Source organism: Lampetra planeri, chromosome 29 (assembly GCF_965212315.1).
Source record: "Lampetra planeri chromosome 29, kcLamPlan1.2.h2, whole genome shotgun sequence".
In the NCBI taxonomy this organism is placed as follows: Eukaryota; Metazoa; Chordata; class Hyperoartia; order Petromyzontiformes; family Petromyzontidae; genus Lampetra; species Lampetra planeri.
In genome coordinates, this window is record NC_136135.1 from 124,733 (window position 1) to 137,791 (window position 13,059).

Consider the following 13,059-nt stretch of genomic DNA (forward strand, 5'->3'; position numbering starts at 1 on the left):
CCAGATGTTGTAAATGACAGTCTCCAACCCTTGTTAACTCCATCTCTCTGGCTTCTCTAGTCATGTGATATGAACAGTGGCGGCTCCTGCAAAATCTCTCAGGGGGGGCAAATGTCTGGATGATTGATAAGGATAAGGTCCACCCATGCAATGGATAAATTAACAGCTTAAGCATGTAAAGGCAACTTCACTTCTTTAATATTAATGAAAAATAAAGTGACTCTTACAATACATCTTGTTTGTTTCTATACTCACTATTAATATACAATCCACTCAAGTTTATTTTATTAAAGATTCCACTAGGTGGCGACAAATTATATTGTTGGATGAAACGTGCTTACGTATGATGACGTAAGCACGTTAGGGCGAGCCCTCCCGGAAGCCATAGAGAATGCATTGCAGCGCCCCCGTTCGAAAAAAAACATCTTTGAATGTAAGTCTATGGGGCCACTCGGGGCGATTCTCAGCCGGAGTGAAATCGCCCAAAAAGAGGCGGTACTCCACAGAACGTGACATGACGCTGATTGGACTATATCCAGAGGCACAGTGACGGCTAGCGTGACTCTGTGGTTGAATGACATTGGTGGTGCGTCGCCCAATCGCCCTAATGAAGAAACCGCCCCTGGATATGAAGGGTCATTGTCTGAAACGTCGCCTATTTATATATATTTTTTTCAGGCAATATTCTTGACGAATGTATTCCAACGATTCATTATTTTGTTAAGTGAGATGATGAGTGAGTGGATGAGTGAGTGAGCGAAAAGAGTGAATCAATTATTGAGTTATACGGTGAATGAGTAAGTTGGTGAATGAGTGAATGATTTGATTGCGGAAATGAGTGGCAATTGAGTGAATCGGTATTGAAATCCGCAAGACAAAGACAAATATCCCCCGTATAGCCTCAACATACGTTTGGGGCAGGTGCTGTTAGTAAGCACCTATGAAGGTTGGCACGGCACATGAGGGGGTGGGTGGCCAGAACCATGCCCGACCGCCTTTACACATCACACCAGGTACTCATTTGAGGTTGAATTCACCTAAGAGAGGCCCAGGAAGGTTCCGGTAATCGTCACTGGTGTTGACCGTGGCCGGGAATCGAACTATGGTAGACGGTTTGTAGCGCAGCGCGCGAACCATGACGCCACCGCTCGCACAGACTTACACACAGGCACAATGCCAAGAGGGACTGGAGAATGTGCGAGAGATAGACGAAGAAGGGAGAGAAGAGAGAGTAGCTTGGATGGAGAAGAGTGGAGGAGAAGGGGAATGTAAGACAGATGGATGGATGAGAGAGGAGTGGGTGGAGAGGAGAGAGTGGATGGATGAGAGAGGAGTGGGTGGAGAGGAGAGAGTGGATGGATGAGAGAGGAGTGGGTGGAGAGGAGAGAGTGGATGGATGAGAGAGTGGGTGGATGAGAGAGGAGAGAGTGGATGGATGAGAGAGGAGTGGGTGGAGAGGAGAGAGTGGATGGATGAGAAAGGAGTGGGTGGAGAGGAGAGAGTGGATGGATGAGAGAGGAGTGGGTGGATGAGAGAGGAGAGAGTGGATGGATGAGAGAGTGGGTGGATGAGAGAGGAGAGAGTGGATGGATGAGAGAGGAGAGAGTGGATGGATGAGAGAGTGGGTGGATGAGAGAGGAGTGGGTGGAGAGGAGAGAGTGGGTGGATGAGAGAGGAGAGAGTGGATGGATGAGAGAGTGGGTGGATGAGAGAGGAGTGGGTGGAGAGGAGAGAGTGGGTGGATGAGAGAGGAGAGAGTGGATGGATGAGAGAGTGGGGAACGGTGGTCACCAGAGGAGCCGCGGGGACGGAGAGCGACGCGGCCTCCTGAATACAAATGCCGCACCCTGGAATCTGCAAATCGCATTTCCCACGGAGCAATTTGATTCCCCGGTCCACTAATCTGATGCCATTTAAATTCACTGGCCGCGTGCGCGGCGCGGTCCGAGCTGTATTGATGACTCCACGGGGGAACCGCGCAGTCCCCATTCCCATTATCACCACAATCCCCGCAACCCACCGGCCCCAACAACTGCCCTACCCCGCCTCTCACCCTACAATCCCCAGTATCCGAGCTCATTCTTCTCCTCAGCTCCGCCCTAGGTTCCATCACGACTGAATCATCATCATCAGCAGTAACAACATATAGGGCCGTCCATAGATGGGTGCGGGGCCCGCGAAAAATCTCACTGTGCCCCCCCCTCCCGATACCTTCAAATTGACCTAAAGTATTACATCTGACACCGTGACATCGAAGCGCGGGCCCCCCCAAAACGCAGGGCCCGAGGCCGTCGCCCAGATTCGCCGTACCCTCGCGACAGCTTCGACAACATCAACACAATAATCAGCAATAGCAGCAACAGAACAATCAACAATAACAGCAGCAGCAACAACAATCATCAGCAGCAGCAGCAGCAATATCACCATCGTCAATATCCCCACGCTAATACGCCGCGTGTAATTGTGTAAATGTATTCCTGGTCGCACATGTGCGTATGTCCGTGAGGAGCAGTGGCGCAGTGGTTAAATCAAGAAAACCCTGGGCCAGTTAGATGTTATATTATTTTGTGTCGAACCCATATCTAAGAAATTATCCACTCTCAGAAGGTCGTGTGGTCGATGGGATACGTAAAAGTTATTTTATTTTTCATGTGCGCGCACACACATGTGGTAGAGATGTGTATTGGCTGCTCATTTATATTCCAAAAGAGTGAGTCAGGCTTGCCATCCGTGTCTCTCCGCTCTGAAGAAGGACCACAGCCTGTCATGTCTGCCTACGTTATAGCTACTGCTGTAACGCAGTATTGTTACATGCGACAGATTGCTATGTATTTGTGATTGCGCACAGCTACCAACGCAGTCACGTTTCTAAAGCGCCATTGTGACATCGAGGAGTCTGGCGTCGCTGCGCTCTGATTGCGCTGCGCTTCGAACCCGTTTGTGGACAGTGCACGTGCAGGGGGGGACCACGCGCTGGGGTCTCAACTGAAGGTAAAACCCAAAAAGAGATCTGTCATTCGCGACATTCGTTTGTTATACAAAACAGGTTGGCCCCAAATTACAGTCTTTTCGCGAATGTCCTTTTCCGTCAATTATACCTTTTTCCGGCCTCAAACGGGATTAAAAAAAAAGTTTTTAGTCATCGAATACATTTTCCAAATGTATTTTTACTCAAACGAGGCAAAAAAACATCTCTTCTCGCGGCTGTCGGGTTGAGAGTTCGACGTAACTCTGTAATACACAACATCAGTCGCGACAGCATCATTGCCATCACAACACCCAGCACCATAACTGACATCCGTTTCTTCATGGTCATCAGTGAGCGTTAGAGCGATGTGTGTGGTTTGACGCTGAGATATGAAAGTTACGTCAGGATACGGACAGCGCCGGATTATCCTAGTCGCAAAAGTAGCAAATGCTACGGGCCCCGCACTTTCAAGGGCTCCACGCTAAATGTTTTCAAGCTATCAATTCCGGTTCAGTGATTCTGTACTTGCTCTATTACTATAGTACTATACCGCCTTCAACTTTTATGAACGACTGGGTGTTTAAGGTTAGCGATTTGTTGTAGTATATTGCTGTATAGCAAATGAAAAAATACAATAACTTTACTATGCAAGTTAAAATTTGGTGTTTTAATATTTGTTATTTTTTATTTAGGGTCCCTTTATAACATATGCTACAGGCCCCGCACGAGCTTAATCCGGCACTGGATACGGGGAGGGTGAATGCGTGTGGAGCTGGGAGGAGAGTAGACAGAGTGGAGAGTAAGTGGCAGGGAGAGTGGGAAGGGGAGACTGGAATGGTGAGGGGAGTGGGGAGACGGCGTAGTTGGAGGATTTCGCTGGGCTGGGAGAGTCCTCTGCGGACAGACCCGCTGCTGAGCCTGCTCATGGACACGCTGCGTGCCCTTGAAAGCTTCTCGCGGCTGTCGGGTTGAGAGTTGCACCGCCGGTAGGATTGGTGTCGAGTCGCTTCCAATCTAAATCAACTCTAGCAGCTAAAGACGCACGCAACTCATCCAGCCCCGCAGCCGGGCAGCGCATGGATCGCCTTGCCTACGATTACCCAGCACTGCATTGCTGATCATGCTGAACGGATCCTATCGTGGAGGTGGAGTGTACTCATGCCAACCCAAGCAGGACTATACCTTTTTAACAGGACTGACTCAGCTGATGAGTGCCAGAATATTGAACTCGGTCCAGTTTTGCCTGCTTCACACATGCTGCTATGAAACAATGGTCCTGAAGCCCAATAAGCTGAAGGACTAAAACATATTTTCCATATAGATAGAATGTTGCTCTTTATATAACCAGAATCGTTGGCTTATTCCAAATAAACCCATTACCTTCGCCATTAACACTGAATTCAAAATAGTGTAGGTGCCAGAGGACATGCCTGTCGCACCCCAAGGGGAACAGAAAATGGCTCCGACTCCATGATACGCAGCTTTCCCCACGCCTGCCCACCATCATACATGATCTTCATTATTGCGAGCAGAGGATCAAGGATTCCGATAGCAAAAACGATAACGCAGAGCCCTGGCCTATTGATGTATCATAGGCCTGAGCAGGTCAATACAGCAGAGACGTAGGTCCTGTTGAAATTCCCAAGATCTCTGCAGTGCAGACAAACAGAAAAAATGGCGTCGGTGTAGGACCGCTCCAGTCTGAAACCACATTGGAGTTTCGCAAGCCTCTCCTCAGCATGCTGCGTGGCAAGGTGATGTTGAAAAATCCTTGCCGGGACCTTTCCTGGAACACTGAGGAGGGGTATGCCTCAGTAGTTGTTGCAATCATTGCGGTCCCTTTAAAAAAAATGGGGATGGCCAGAGCATTCTTCCAATCCTGCAGAACCCTGCACTTGCGCACACAAAGCGCACAAACAATATTTATATATAGCGCATGTAATCCCGTGGTGCGCATGCGTGTGTATCTGTAGACTCCACTCGGGATATGATTCATTTGTGCTGCATTATTTATGACTCTATCTAATACACATCACAGGGGTTGTTTTTTCCCAGTTCAATCTTGTGTTTGTGTTTTCTGTCGACCGTTAACACCATCTGTGTAAGTCCATATGCGAGACTATCCCTCTGAGAGTAGGTCTCTCCCTGAGTTTGTCTGTCAATCTATCTCTCTGTGGGTCTGTCTGTGGGTCCGTCTCTCTGTGAGTCGATCTCTCTGAGTCTGCCTCGGTGTGGTTCTCGCTCTGTGAGTTTGTCGTCTCACCATGCCCTGGGTCACCTCTCCATTAGTCTGACTCACGCGTCATGTCATATTAAGGGAAGTGGCACTGATATGGGGGGAGAGGGGGGGTCGGTGCACACTTGAGTGTGACTGTGTTTGTGGGTTTGTCTCTGTATGTACTATTTGCATAGTGTTACATTCATGTTGTGTGTGGGCGTAGGTATGTATGTGTCTGCCAAATACATAGCAGAGAACAGAGGGGCAGCTTCTTCTTGGTTCTTTCGGTAAAGTCACGTAGAATGGAAATAATAAAATAAAAAAATAAAGCATTATATTTTTTTATTATGTTTTATTTTTATTATTTTATTAAAACATAATATTATTTTATTATGTTTTATTTTGTATTATTTTATTATTTCCATTCTACGTGACTTTACCGAAAGAACCAAGAAGATGAATCCCTGCAGTCACGAAAGCTTTAAAGAGGGGCAGCTGTTAGCGCCCTGCGCAGTGAACCCAGCAACCCGAGTTCGATTCCTGCACACGGCCAATGATGATCATCTGAACCAGTCCTTGGCCTCCCCTAGGTCGACTCAGCCTTAAATGAGTATCTGGTGTGCAAACATCAACACTGGGGAGACAAAGGTGGCCGGGTGTGGTGCTGGCCCTCCAACCCATCGTGTGCCGTGGCGGATTTTATAGGTGCGCACTAACAGCACCTGCCCCAACAGGCTGTTCAGGTTATACGAGAGATCTTTGTCTTTTTATTTGTCTACCAACCAACATCCACCACCTCGTGCCGTCAGATGCTAGCACCGGTGTGTTGTGGGAAATGCCTTTGAGGGAAATTGTGACATTAGTCAGTTAATTACTTTCACGCCGTGATCACATCCACCACATTGGCAAATGGGTCTCCGGTCAAGGGGCTGGTGACCCCTCCGCCTTCAATATAATCACGTAAGGATCATGGAGAGAAAATAAAAGTACGTCCCAGAGGCCCTGAGGGGACAGGCGTCTATAACATCTCCTGGCCAAACCCCATTTTGCAGAGCCAGGAGTCAAAGATTATCCCCTGGAAGGCTCCAGGACCAAGAGGCAATCACTGCGGCCGCTCTCCTCCCTGAACACTCGCCAGGGAGAAGACGCCATTCCTCTCTTGGGAGCTGAACGCGTACTGCCTGATTCCATGTGGAATACAGAAAGTACTGTGGACTGGTGCCCACTGTTATCATCATGAAGGCTGGGAGATCTTTCACTCATGGCAGACAAACATAAAACAAGAAGCCAAAATGAAAAGGACCTGGAAGAGTGTAGTGTGTGAAGCCTGCAGTTGCAGGCTCACCTCATCATCGGGAGAGAGAAATGGTGGCGTTGGCTGTCGATATTCTATATATTGGCACATCTTGCTCCCACATTGTTTGCACTTTCTTATTTTGATGTGCGTGTGTTTATGTCTCAGTTGGACTAAAATATAGAGCTTACTTGCACATGTACCCAACTTTTTTCTGGCACCTTTTGCTTTCGTATATATGCAGTTTATCGATTCGTATGCGCCTACAAATTGTGAAGGCTACGATTTTTCGCATTTTTGATTCCCCACATGATTTAGACGTGCGGATTGTGTACATTTCTGCAAGAACGTTGAGTGATAGCGAACATTCGTGCGCTCGCCATCACTCTGACTCAGCTACTGCGAAGGAGCGATCTCCGTGTTTGTGGGTGTTCGAATCGTCGTGTTGTTTTGTGCGTCTTCTCTGCGGTTATTGTTGCCGTGTGCGTTTGTAGATGAGTGATTGTATTTGCGTGTGTAGCTCTTGGCGCACTTTTTGTGGTGTATAGTTGTGGTTGTTTGAGTGGTTGTTGTTCACATTATTTCTCACGATATAATAAACAATCATAACATGTACACAATAGCTCAACTCTGCCACGCGTGCTCCTGCGTTGCGTGCCTCTCGCTGCTGCTGCTGCTGCTGCCGGGTTCGCGTCACGGAGGTGGACGCCACCCGCATCATCAACAAGGGTGTCCACCTCATCACCCACGGAGGAGTTCGCTCCTCTCCTTGAGTTCGAGAGAAGTGGAGCTGCCGCAGCAGCAGAAGCAGCGTCCACGGACATCGGCGCTAAAATCCCCATTGCAGCCGATTGGCCGGCGGAGTGGAAGTGATGACGTCATCCATAGCCACAGCTGTCGTCCGTCCATGACAGTGAAGCGGCTGCAACCCTCACTTTTCTCTCTGCAAGTTTTCGTTGTGTGCGCAAATCGCTTTTTGCTAAGATTTCCGCAATGTGTTTCTGTGCTCAAACCCCTGGACGCGAGCCGCGATCCTCGCTGTTAACTCATTAGAACCGCCGGCTCCGCACGTGGCATTCGGTGTGGAGACTCGCCATTGGCTGTGCTGATCGGCTAGCGAGCCCGCGATTGGCTCGCCGATACGAACGCGAACACGTGGGAAGGAAAAGAGAGAACATTCCGGATTGGGGGCCATGGATGTTTAAGGGATGCGTAACGGGAGCTGGAGGTCCTTTGTCCCGATTCCCGACGCGTGGCTGATATCAGTGAACGCTCCGTCATAAGACTCTACCAGCAGGCCGAGTATGCTCTCTACATATATACACGGGTGAACAAACATATAATTTAATTCATAACAACAATATCGATATCCTTTATTTATTCAGGAGCGGCTCACCGCGTCCCAAGACCCCTGTTCAGGAGAGTGCTGCCTGGTACGATTTTGTACAATCCATTAATGAGCGAGTTGCAGTGGCTAAAGCCGCGCGCCATGGACCCCCGCGGGGCAGCTCGCCGCTCTAATTGACAGCCGTGAGTGACGCGCGCTGCCACGACTTGTAACTGAGTGCGAGACGCAGGAGGAGGCAGGTTGGCGCGCATCGTCAATTGAGCTCAAAGCACCGGGCCCGCGGGGGTTGGGGGGGTAGGACGACCCCTGTAAATAGGCCGGTGGTCCTGGGACCACCCCTCTCCCCAGACTCCAACGTCGTACGCGCTGAATGAATCCCGACTCCTGCTACTTGAGACTCTCAGGCCAAGCGCCTCCGTATCTCGATGGGCGGTGACGCGGCCGAGCTGCGGGAGCGCGTTCACTGCTCCTCCTTGCAGAGGTTCGCGCCTCGAATCCAGCGACCGCCCTGAATGCGAGGGACTGGAGTCTCCCTGGAGTCTGTGAGATTGGGAAGTCGGCAAATTATCCTTATGGCGGTACCCCGAGGTACCATACAAACTGGTCGAGGCAATTAAATATTTTATTTCTGGGACACTATTTTTCCCAGGGGTGTACTTCACTCCGCGACTGGGGTACCAATCAATCCGAAATCAGCGCTACTCCGCGATGTCGAAACGCAGCGAGGACGATGGCGCTGCAACCCTGAACGCTCGCACGCACCGTAGTGGTGCATCGTGCACAGCTCGTCGAAATGAGTCGGTTGCCACATCGCCGACCATCAGAGACTCAACATGACTGCATGACGGACATTATGGCGGTACCCCGGGGTACTCTGGTACCCCGGGGTACCGCCATAAGGTTCAAATGCTCATTGTTATCGCCATACCCCGCCCCCACCCAACCCTCATCACCCGCACCTCTGCTCGTAACGCGGCGGCGGTTCAAGTCGTCCTCCTCACAGAGCTCGGCTGAGCACGCTGACAAATGTCGCCTTCAAGCAGAAACAGAGATGCGCAGAGCTGCCGCCAATGTCCCGCCTTCTTCCATCATCACCTCCCTCTCCACCTCACTCCCTCGCTCTCAATCCCTCTCTCACTCGCTTCATCACTTCTCGCTCCCTCCATCATCACCTCCCTCTCTCCCTCCCTCCATCATCACCGAGCGGGGCGCACGAACAGAGTGACACGGGTTCATGTCCATCACCCTCACTATGCCACCTATAATCGTGACAAAAATATACTGAAATGTTCCTTATCATCGTGACAAAACTCGCCTACCATCTCCATGATCATCATCGTCTTCATGGTAATTATCATCATAACCCAGATTTGGAATCTACCAGAGTCTAGATGGACATTCTTAGTTTGATAGTTATGATGATGATGGTTATAGTATCACCACACCACCATTACCATAACCGCCATCCTCACCACCATCAGCACCACCATCATCACCGTTACCATCACCCTCATTACACCACCGTCATCACCACCGTCACCATCACCATAAACACCACCACCATCCATCTCATCTGCAGTGAAGAGCCGCTTAATGAAATAGCTGATTGTTTATTGTTATTTTGTTTCTGGTAAAACTAGCAAGTAATGAGGTCATTAAGAGGTAATTACTGCTGAAAGCTGCTTGAGAGAGAGCGCGGGGAGCGTGCGAGACAGCGAGGGAGGAGGCTGTGCAAAGCAAACAACGCACACCGACCTCGGCGACGTGAAGAAGCCGACAATACGCCACCTGTGCCCCTCCAGATTCTGTAGATGAAACACATTTTACACAATCTATTGTTCACACAGCCTCTGGAAGTGCATGATTACAGCAGCGTGAGTTTAATACAGTGTCTCATCAGGAGAGCCACGTTTGCGAAATGTCCAGATGTCATGTACGGGTCCTGGTGTGTGTATGACTTCATAGCACAATACAGGCACGAGCGAGAGGTCTCTTAGCAGATGTTTTTGTTTGGATCCTGCGTGCATCCATGATGTTGTGTGGATGCACCGATACCAGGGCAATGTTGGTGATTACAAGCCCATGGGCGATGTTTACACACCATACCAGGTACTAATTTCAGTCTGAGTCGATCTAGGGTAGACCCAAGACGAGTTCAGATATTCGTCACTGGGGTGGGCCGTGAGCCAAAATGGAACTCGGGGCGCCGGGTTCGTTGCGCAGCGCGCTAAACACTACACTACCGCTCCCTACACACACACATACACCCACTCTCTCACACCAATACTCACATACACAACACCCTACGCTACCCCCACAGTCAACACCCATGCCTACACCACGAACCACCTATCCCACCCACCACTCCTGCGCCTACCGTCAGTACCAGGCGCGTCAATTACCCCCATTTGGGAAACGCGTTAATGCGGGGTAAGGGGGGGGGGCTGCCACAGCTCATGGCGGCGACCCCCCGCTGATGAGATATATTTTAGCATAACGAGCGCGGCAGCGCGTCACGTGACCGGGATATTTACGTATGCATTTATTTTAATTGCAACATTAAGGAAAGTAAAATACAAAAATAATACGCCACGGGAGACTCGACTCTCGCGCCAACTCCGCGATTCACAATCCCGGGAAATGCCCAAATATATCCGTGTTGCGTGTGCGCCCAAGAATACTCTTGCTTACCCGCAGACATCTGGCAGTTCATCAGCATTGGTCCAAGCACGGCTGCTGATGAGGCACTGAATGTCAAAATTGGTCTCGAGTTTGCACGTATTGAACCAATGCTGCTGGAATTATGCACTCCCAGAAGATTGTGTGGCTGATGGGCTATGTAAACAAATATACTTGTTGAGAGACAGATATGGAAAAAGGCGGATTTGTTTTGTGGCTTCTCATGTTGTCGCAAACGTGCAAAAACCATAAAGCATTGGGAATGGAATTCCCCGCAGCTCCGTGACACCAGTGCCCAGGGGCTGGGTAGTTCTTGCGAAATATTGACAACAAAGTACAGTACTTTCTGAGAAGGGGTATCCATTACAAACGCACGCCACTGCTCAGTAGTGTGATGAGCCAGCATGCGGCTCTCCCCACGCCGTGCATGTCTTGGGAGTCTACTGACTATACTTGACCACGCTGCTCAGTGCGGTTTGGTGGAGGAGCGCTTAGAGAGTGAAGAATACAAGTACAGCCTATAACACCTGAATATGCAAGGTGCTCAATCAGGCTAAACCCGACTTGGCTTCCCACATCTGGCGAGACCGTGCACGCGCGCAGTTCTAAGCACGGTGATGATGACGCGACTGCGGCTGCACGGACTGCGCTGGCCACACAGCGCCCAGTACCCGTGACACGGACGATTCGATGTCACTGCCCTTTGTGGATTGAGCAGCGCCACCCTTGGATTTGTGCGCCGAGCCGCCAGGGAGTGAGTCGCGGGGGTCTGGGGGGATCCCTATAAACCCTGGGAGCGGGGGGAGGATCGGTCGTGATCGGAGCGCGTGGTGATGGGCAGGAGAGCGCACGTGTACGTACACGTGAGGAGCATGTACGCGTGTGCGCACACACGCGTACAAATACAAACAACCCCCCGTGCCGTATCGCCTTGAAGGGACTATTGGAGCAAGCGCGAGCGCCTATGAAGGCCGATCTGGCACACGAAGAAGGGGTGGGTGGCCAGAACCACACCCCCGCATTTGAGATCTAGGGGAGGCACAGCACCGGTTCTGATAATCGTCACTGGTGTTGGCCGTGAGCGGGAATCAGACTCGGGACGCCGGGTTCGTAGCGCAGCGCGCTACAAAGCACTGTCGCTCAGACACACATTACACTGTGAAGACATACAGATAGATACACTTGCGAAAACACACACAATGGCCGAAGACGGTATGCCATACTTGCACTTCTCAGAAATAGTTTCTTGAACGGTCCCAATTCCGATGATACTACTGTAGGGACGTTGCGAAACGCTTCCCGGAATGAATTTTACAATTCACCGCTCATCCCGGAACTAAGCAAGCACACAAAGGGACAGTTAATGGTTGACTGCCTGAATCACCGAGTCTCTCCTTCACAAAGGGTTGCTAGGTGCAATACGGAGATTACATCATCAGGGACGACCGTCGCCTCTACACACCACTGGGTGCAGGACAATAGCTCACCCCCTCGGACGGATGCATAACTCACAGAAAGCATCCTCGCCACAACCCACGTGACATCAGGGATGGGGCACGGTGTCATCGGGACCACCGATCGCTGCTCACCTGAGTGGAGGGAACGGAAGAAGGGGTGGAAGGTGATTGGCTTGAGGGTTCATAATCAGAATCTGCATTTATCCTGGAGGAATCTGATGAGCTATGAAGCTCTTTTTCACAGATGGGTTGAAGGAAAAGGCAGGAAAGGTTGAAAGGAAATGTGCGACAGTGGATCGGGGCATTGGCCAGGCGACACGTGCAGTGGCCTGTTCAATAAATATTCGAAAAGAACCACCACGCGTCTGGAACGTATCTACATACATCATATATATGTAGTGCCATGAACTAGTGATGTATTCCTCAGTAACACACTCACACGAGACCCCGTAAACGCGTGCGCTCAGAGTCAGCCCAGAACCTTGGAGCTCGTGATGCTCAACAGCGAGCGCTGGGCCCATCCCCGCGGATCGCAGTCGCACGAACCTCGCCTCGATCTAGCACCGACCTCGCACTGACCTCGCACTGACCTCGCATTGACCTTGCATTGACCTCGCACTGAGCTCGCACTGACCTCGCACTGACCTCACACCAAGCTGCTCTTGACTATAGACCGCCACCCGCATCTACCTAATCTGTCATAGCAACATCCCCTGGAGTATACGATCTTACGCGTGTTGTCTATTCTCCATTCTTGCTCAGCACCTTACTAATAACTTTAATTACGAATAATTGTCAAAAATGTTTGATGGGAAATTTGTTGCAAATCATTTCCTTTCGTGTGAGACTTTGGAGGCTGAGATCAGACAGACGTCTCTCTGAGTAGAGATATATTCTCAATGGACATTCTCAAGAGGCTCCTGCGTTGAATATATATTTTCATCTTGACTTAAAGCTTTCGTAACTGCAGGAATTCATATTCGTTGGGTCTTTCGGTAAAGTCACGTAGATAGGTTCAAAGAAAATAACAAAAAACTACGACGTTTTTCAATCACAACACAAGCGATCACAATCACGATGGTATAAAGATCGGCC